This window comes from Chiloscyllium plagiosum, unplaced genomic scaffold (assembly GCF_037043375.1).
Source record: "Chiloscyllium plagiosum isolate Xiang-an unplaced genomic scaffold, Cpla_swu_hap1 HiC_scaffold_53X, whole genome shotgun sequence".
NCBI classification, from domain to species: domain Eukaryota; kingdom Metazoa; phylum Chordata; class Chondrichthyes; order Orectolobiformes; family Hemiscylliidae; genus Chiloscyllium; species Chiloscyllium plagiosum.
In genome coordinates this window covers 24587516-24596688 of record NW_028270191.1, presented here as the reverse complement: position 1 = coordinate 24596688, position 9173 = coordinate 24587516, and positions in this window count along the sequence as shown.

The following is a 9173-nucleotide window of genomic DNA, read 5'->3' as shown; positions in this document are numbered from 1 at the left end:
AGATTTTAAGAGAATTACACTGACCTAACTGACTGAAATCGTAAAAAGATTACAACCGGAACTAGATATGGTTGGTACACATTACCGTATATACTGGAGTACAAGTTCACCATGAGTGAACATACCAGCTGACATACACTTCAGTAACACTGTTGTCTGGAAATATGCAGCAGATGCAATCACACCATAGCACAGTGGTACGCCAGTCACTGCAAGTAAACATTGCAGGAGCAGCAGGCAGTGAAGAAGGTAAATGGTATGTTGGCCTTCATAGCAAGAGGATTCGAGTACAGGAGCAGGGATGTCTTGCTGCAATTGGACAGAGTGAGACCACCCCTGAAGTATTGTGCGTAGCTTTAGTCTCCTTACTTGAGGAATAATGTTCTGCCTATGGAGGGAGTAGAGTGAAGATTTCCCAGATTGATTCCTGGGATGGCAGGACTAACGTATGAAGAGAGACTGGATCAGTTAGGATTGTATTCACGGGAATGAGGGGTAGTTCATAGACATTTATAAAATTCTACAGGACTAGACAGAGTAAACACAGGAAGGATGTTCCCGATGAGCAGGGAGTCCAGAACCAGGGGTCACAGGCTAAGGATCCAGGATAGACCCTTTCAGACTGAGATCAGGAGAAATGTCTTCAACCAGAGAGTGGGGAGCCTGTGGGATTCTCTGTCACTGAAATCAGTTGAGGCCAAAATGTTGAATGTTTTCAAGAAGGAGTTAGATATAACTCTTCGGGCTAAACAGAGCAAAGGATTTGGGGAGAAAGCAGGAACAGGGGATTCGGTTGGATGGTCAATCATGAGTATGTTCAATGGCGGAGATGGCTCGAAGGGCCGAATGGCCTCCTCCTGTTCCTAATTTCTATGTTTCTATGGTGCATGCAAAATAATAAATTATGATGGATGAAATTTATCACAGCCGAAATATTGTGCAGCAGAAGGGAAATATGGGCAACACACGTGCTTCAGGAAATGCTGCTGAAATAGTTCAGGCTGAAGCTGAAGTTCGGAGAAGATTTGTAGCTCAGGTTGAGGTTCACGTTGTAAGTTTGCTCACTGAGTTGGAAGGTTTGTTTTCAGACGTTTCGTCACCATGCTCGGTAACATCATCAGTGAGCATCCGGTGAAGCTCTGGTGTTCTGTCCCGCTTTCTATTAGTGTATCTTGGTCCTTTGTGGTGGGAGATATCACTTGCGGTTCTTTTTCTGAGAGTTTGGTAAATGAGGTCCAAATCGATGTACTTATTGATGGAGTTCCGGTTTGAATACCAGGCCTCTAGGAATTCCCATGTGTATCTTTGTTTAGCCTCTCCCAGAATGGATGTATTGTCTCAGTCGAACTGGTGTCCCTCATTGTCTATAATGTATGGATACTAGTGTTAGTTAGTCATGTCATTTGGTGGCTAGTTGGTGCTTGTGTATCCTGATGGCTAGTTTCCTGCCAGTCTGTGCGGTGTAATGTTTGTTGCAGTCCTTGAAGGGTATTTTCTATATGACGTTCATTCTGCTGGTTGTTGGTACAGGTTCATCAAGAGTTGTTTCACTGTGTTGGTAGGTTTGTGGGCTACCATGATGCCAAGGGGCTGGAGTAGTCTGGTTGTCTGAGATGTCTTTAATGTATGGTAGTACAGCTAGAGTCTCTGGGCGTGTTGTATCTTCTTGTTTAGGTTTGTTGTGTGAGAATCGGTGGACTGTGCTTACCCGTTGTTCCCGAATAAGTTGTATAGGTGTTTTTCTTCGGCATCCCGTAGTTCCTGGGTGCTGCAGTGTGTTGAGGCTCGTTTAAATGTCCTGATGCAGCTCAGTTTGTGGGTGTTGGGATAATTGCTCCTGTAGTTGAGTATCTGGTCTGTGTGTCGCTTTCCTGTAGATGCTGGTTTGCAGCTCTCCATAGGCTTTTTGTTCTACTTTTACATTTAAGAAGGGGAGTCTGTTGTTGTTCTCTTCCTCATTGGTGAACTTCATACCTATAAGGATATTGTTTGTGTTAATGGGCTTCTTCTAATTTGTTACATTTCATGATGACAAAGATGACATAGTGAACCTAAAGCTTGTGCTGGATTGTGAGGAGGGCTGATCGTTCCAACCTCTGCATAACTGCCTCTGCCAAAAATCCTGATATTGGTGATCCCATGGGTGTCCCATTGGTTTGTTTGTAGGTCTTGTCATTGAAGGTGAAGTGGGTTGTGAGGCACAGGTTAACCAAGTTTGAGGATGCTGTCCTTTCTGTTGGCTGTCAGGTGTTTGTGACCTTGGTTTGTCTAGTAGTGTGGCCAGTGTTTCTTTGACCAAGATGATGCTTATTCATGTGAATAAAATCCAAGAGTCTAGGGTTGAATCACAGGTCAACGTGACCTATGATCAAATCGAACGGGAATGGAACTGTGTGGGCCAAGAGAGGAGATGACAAGATAGAGGAAGAGGGTGCAAGATTCTCAGCAGGCTGCCTGCTCTTGTTTTCTCTGCTTTCTCTCCACAGAAGCTACCAGACCTGCTGAGCTTCTGCAGCACTGTTTTCGCCCTGACAGAAGAAACATTTCAGAACTGGAGGTAATACAGAAACATAAAATAAGATCGACCCACGGAGTATTGAGAGGGGTTTAGTTATGCAGAAAGACTGAAACGTTCACCCAGCTATTAAATTATGAGCATGAGCAAGGTCAATTAAGAGCATTACATTGGATCATTTAAAACAAGAGGACATAAGTTCAAATTCACATAGGCAACTTTAGGACTGGTGTCAGGAAACTTCACATAAAGTAATCAACATTTGGCTCCAGAGAGAGAATGGTGTGTAAGTGTTTGAATTATTTCAAAAAAACAACGAAATATGACAACAATGGAGCATTAAGTATTTTCAGATGGATGACAGTATCAGGAAATGTCCACTCATGAACTCAAGAATCTCATCCAGTCTGCGTTTGCACTGATTAAGATTGCTTTTCATTTGTGACTCTTTTTAATCGGTGCATGGGGAATACGTGGAGATGTTTTTCAGAGAATTGGCTTTATTTGGGGAGGGCTGCACTTCCCCATCCCCCTTGAAAACAAAACCCCACACACTTTGCTAATCGAATCAGTGATGAAATCAATCCTTTTCAGAGTAGGATGCATTTCATTCAATGCTGAAAATTCAAACTTGCAGCAATCATACTAATTATAGAACGACTTCCGAAACAGCCACAGCTAAAAACAGAAACGTGAGTGCAGGCAAGTTAATAGGATGTTTTTTTGACAAACTCAGTGGAATGAAACAAAAGATGGCTGCTGTATTTGAGTGACCGATGTTACGACACAGGCGTAAACCCTCCTCTTTAATTTAACCCAGCATCACAGAAAAGGTTTATCCCGTGCAGTAATCTGTGAAAATTCGAGAGGCCAAGAACTATTTAAAGTAAAAAATAACAACTTTATTTCTTAAAGTATAACAGAGAATAATTAACTAACTACTATGTACAACTCCTTCCTCTAACCTATCTTTTACTTTCCCCTCTCCAATACTGGTCCAAAAAAATCCCAATTAAGATTTACAAAACAAAACTTCTTATCTCAAAACCAGGCAGCTTTATGTTCTCCTCTGTATTTCAGTCTTCTTTTCTTCTTCTTGGGGATTCTGCTTCACAGGTTCCTGATCGATAAAGGTACCTTTAAGAGAGCTATTTTTCAGGCAGTCATTACATGCTGATGGCTTGGCAGTTCTTCTCTCAACTCTTCAATTTCCCCCCGGTCTTATACTCCAAAGCATCAGATTGTGTCATTGGCTTTTAAGATTGTCAATACATTGAATTCAAACTGGATTGGAGTTTGGTATTTTTCGGGGTATAATTTAAATGGATTGGCCTAATTTGAATCTGTTTTGTCGTTTCCAGACAACCAGCTAATCTAGCTTTCGACCAAGTGTGACATTGTTACCTTATTGAGAATGATTGGTGCTGTGTCAGGTCATTCTGCAGAGCTTCTAACTCTCTTAAAGGTACAGTACACTCACGTCTTTATAACACTGATTCTTCAGAAATGCAATAATAGTTTCCTTAAAGCCATAGATGCAGCAATAACATTTTAGATCTTCTACCTACCAGGAAGAGGCCTTTGGTTGACATGTAATTTGATGGAGAGGAAAACACAGAACTTGGAGGCTCTTGACAGCGCCTGACTGGATTTATCCCACCCTCTGTAACATTTGAAATAAATTGCAACAGCTTTAAAAACGAGACCAACCAGGGCGAAAAATGTGCCTTCTCCAACTTGCCCAGTTTTGGTCAAAAGCTGGAAACACAGCTTCAGTGTATGCATTCCCACTCCCCCAGACTGTAATGTGGTTTCCTGACCCACTTTCCTGGGATGCTTTCAGTGGTGACCTGTACCCCACCTCCCACCTCCTCCCCCATCCCCTTTTGATTATCCAGTTTGTACCTTCAGGAGGGGAGAGTGCAAGTGACAAGTTTGGGACTTGGATCATAAAGACTTGAATTCTAAATATAAAGTCTGCCTGTCCAGAGAGTCCCTTCTACAGCGGGTTCCTGAGCTCAGACCGGGTTAAGTGAGGCACACTGGAGTGACTAACTTGTGTCACTCCTACCAATGTCACAGGTCCCTTCCCTATCGATTTCTCTTGCCCTCCATACAAACAATGACATGTAGGATGTAGACAGCAAGCCAGGAACGCCGTGGGCTTGATGCCTGTTCTGTCCATCAACAACTTGCATTCATGTAGTGCTTTTCCACTAGAACTGGAGAGTAGAGTACTGGGTCAATGGAAAGATTCTTGGTAGTGTGGATGTGCAGAGGGACCTTGGAGTCCATGTACATAGATCCCTGAAAGTTGCCACCCAGGTGGATAGTGCTGTTAAGAAGGAATACAGTCTGTTAGGTTTCATTCGTAGAGGGATTGAGTTCTGGAGCCACATTATCATGCTGCAACTATACAAAACGCTGGTGAGGCCACACTTGGAATATTGTGTACAGTTCTGGTCCCCATATTTCAGGAAGGATGTGGAAGCATTGGAAAAGGTGCAGAGGAAATTTACCAGGATGTTGCCTGGTCTGGAGGCAAGGTCTTATGAGGAAAGGCTGAGAGACTTGAACTTGTTCTCATTGGAGAGAAGAAAGCTAAGAGGGGATTTGATAGAGACATGCAAGATGATCAGAGGATTAGATAGGGTAGGCAGTGAAAGTCTTTTTCCTAGGATGATGACGTCAGCTTGAATGAGGGGCATAGCTAAAAATTGAGGGGTGATAGATTTAAGACAGATGTCAGAGGCAGGTTCTTTACTCAGAGAGTGGTAAGGGCGTGGAATGCCCTACCTGCTAATATAGTCAACTCAGCCACATTCGGGAGATTTAAACAATCCTTAGATAAGCACATGGATGATTTTGGGATAGTGTAGGGGGATGGGCTTAGAATAGTTCACAGGTCGGCGCAACATCGTGGGCCGAAGGGCCTGTTCTGTGCTGTTTTGTTCTATGTTCTAACCATCCCCCTGTGACCCACCAAGACAGAACTTGGCACCGACCCACATAAGGAGTTATTCGGACAGGTGACTAAACACTTGGTCATAGAGATTGGTTTTATGGAGTGTATTAAAGGAGGATAGAGAGGTGGGGAGGGGTAGGGGTGGAATTTCAGAGCCGGGACTCCAGCCAGGGGAAGGCACAACCATCAATGGTGGAGCGGTTGAAATTGGAGAGGATCAAGAGGCCAGGATCGGAGGAGGAGAGAGAGATCTCGGAGGGTGTGCGGCTGGAGGAGGTCGGAAAGTATGGTGCTGGACAAGCACAGTAGGTCAGGCAGCATCCGAGGAGCAGGAGAGTGGACGTTTCAAGCATAAACCCTTCCTCAGGAATGTGAGGGAGAGGGGCCAAGAGGGCTCAGAGGTAAATGGGAGGGGGGAAGGTACCTATGAATGCGATGGGTAAATGGAGGTGGGAGGGTGATGGTGATAGGTCAGAGAGGAGGGTGGAGCAGATAGGTGGGAAGGACATTGGACAGGTAAGACAGTTCAAGAGGGCGATGCTGAGTTGGAAGGTTGGATCTGGGATAAGGTTGGGGGGGAGGGGGGAGATGGTGAAATCCACATTGATGGCGTGTGGTTGGAAGTTTCCAAGGTGTAAGATGAGGTGTTCTTCCTCCAGGCGTCGGGTGGTAAGGGAGTGGTGATGGAGGAGGCCCAGGACCTGCATGTCCTTGGCAGAGTGGGAAGGGGAGTTGAAGTGTTCGGCCACTTGTGTCCCCTGAAGATGTTCCCTGAAATGTTCCGCGAGTAGGCGTCCTGTCTCCTGGCTCACTTTCTCCTGGCAGGAGGAGGTCACAGAGTGAAAGTGAAACCATGCAGGAATTGGGAAACGAAGAGGAGACTTTTGAACTCAAGATGTGGCTTGACCCGGAGCCAGTGTAGGTCAGTGACGACAGGATCGATAGAGGAACAGGGCTCTGAAAGGTGTGGGGGATTCAGCAGCAGAGAAGCTGAGACAAGGGTGAGGTTATAGAGGCGAATTGTGGTTGGCAGCTCAACCCAGCGCCCGATACAGTAACATTGAGAATGGTCAGATTCAACTTCAGACAGTTGCTGGGGGGATGAATGGAGCCCAGGGCTAAGGACCAAGCCTACTTGTGATGCCTCCACTGTTGACCAGCCAGCTGCTAGTCACTGTTTCGGCTCATATTCTGCAAATGGACGCTCCAATAAGCTATCAGATGGCTGCCAGTCTCCAGAGAACTGCATCTTAGCATGAGTTAACAGCTCCAGGAGAGTAAAGAGAAATACAGACAACTGGAGAAGGGAGAGAATAGGCCTCAATGTAATAAATCGACGTTGATTTTCCTGCTCCTCGGATGCTGCCTGACCTACTGTGCTTTTCCAGCACCACACTCTTTGACTCTCATCTCCAGCGTCTGCAGTGTTCATTTTCTCCCACTCAATGTAATAAATACCTAGAGAGTAGATCCTGAGGGTTAACTTTCATTGGTCAGGAACGTGGGATATTCAGAGTGCAATTAGCAGACATCAGGAATGAACGTGTCCCGGGGGTTGAGGGGAGTGGGCTGTGGAGCCACCTGTACAATCAGTAACTCTGCTTCCTGACACACCAACCCCACTTATTGGGAAGTGACCATGGTGCTCCTCTGAACCACAGAGCTCCTGAAAAGAAGCCTCAATGGTTTTTCGATGCGAACATTATGAGCACTGAGAAGTGGTGATGTCAACTCGTGAAGCACTGTGATGTGGGCTGTCTCTGTTTCTTCATTCTTTGTCCCTGAACCGAGTGAAAAACTTGTAACACTTGCAAATGACTCACACTGGTCTGACTTGTTTTCTCTGCCTTAGAACAGGGAGCCAGTATACCCAGGACATTCATTTTCAAGCTCTCCTATTCTTTTGTATTCTGCTTTTTCCCTCTGGGTTGCTAGGCCATTTCAGTGGACAAATGCCAACCACATTTGAAATTAGGTTTTATTGTCACGTTTACTCAAGTACAGGAGTACAATGAAAAGTTTACAATATCCCCAGTCATGGCGCCATCTTAGGGACTAAACTATCTGGGTACAAAATAGAGTCATAGAGATGTACAGGACGGAAACAGACTCTTCGGCCCAACTTGTCCATGCTGACCACAGATTCTAACCCATTTGCCAGCATTTGGCCCATATCCCTCCAAACCCTTCCTATTCATTTACCCATCCAGATGTCTTTTAAATGTTGCAATTGTACCAGCCTCCACCACCTCCTCTGGCAGCTCATTCCACCCTCTGTGTGAAAAAGTTGCCCCTTTGGTCTCTTTTATATCTTTCCCCTCTCACCCTAAACCTATGGCCTCTAGTGCTGGACTCCCCCACCCCAGGGAAAAAACCTTGCCTATTTACTCTATCCATGCCCCTCATGATTTTATAAACCTCTTTTAGGTCACCCCCCCCCCCCAGCCTCTGACACACCAACCTATTCAGCCTCTCCAACCCTGACAACATCCTTGTAAGTCTTTTCTGAACCCTTTCAAGTTTCACACCATCCTTCCTAAAGCAGGGAGACCAGAATTGCAACAGTATTTGAAAAATGGCCTAACCAATGTCCTGTACAGCCACAACATGACCTCCCAACTCCTGTACTCAATACTCTGACCAATAAAGGAAAGCATACCAAACACCTTCTTTACTATCCTGTCTACCTGTCACTCCACTTTCAAGGAGCTATGAACCTGCACTCCAAGGTCTCTTTGTTCAGCAACACTCCCTAGGACCTTACCATTAAGTGTATAAGTCCTGCTAAGATTTGCTTTCCCAAAATGCAGCACTTCGCATTGATCTATATTAAACTCCATCTGCCACTTCTCAGCCCATCTGATCAAGATCCCATTTAACTCTGAGGTAACCTTCTTTGCTGTCCACTACACCTCCAATTTTGGTATCATCTACAAACTTTCTAACTGTATTTCCTGTATTCACACCCAAATCGTTTATATAAATGAGAAAAGTTTAGGTAGGAAGGAGAAAAGTCAAAAGTTCAACGTTACAGTTCTTGTCACTATAAAGTAGCAAATAAGAAATAAAGTTAAAATTCAAATGACATTGCTGTGGGGGTCTGGAGCCATGTATAGACCAGACCAGGTGAGATTTCCTCCCCTGAAGGATATTAGTAAGCCACGTGGGTTTTTACAGCAATCAAAGGCAGATGGTATGGCTATTATTGTTGTTATTGAGACTAGCTTTGAATTCTCAGATTTATTCATTAAATTTAAGTTTCCCCAGCTGCCATGGAAAAATTTGAACTCCTTGCACTAGACTGGAACCTCTGGCTTAATCGCCCAGCAACATTACCATGACACTAGTGCATTGAATAAAGACTCATAACCAGATATCTGAGTCTCTGTACCTGCATCAAAGTGAGCGAGAAGACAAAAGGTGTGGGCAGGCAGTTGGACTTACTGAGGTATAATTGTTGAACTTGACCTGACCTACGCCCAACCTCTCTCATAGAAGGCAGTGACAGGGAGCATAAATACTCTGCCAATGTATGCCTTTCACAATTTATCGCTTGAACAATCGATGCTGTTGTTTCAACAAAATTATCGAATTCATTCAAGGCTCCACATGCCCTTACTCTTCCTCACCGCTCAAGTTCATGATTTGAAGATGGTCAGTGAAGATGATCGCAGCACATATCGCTGTAATTGC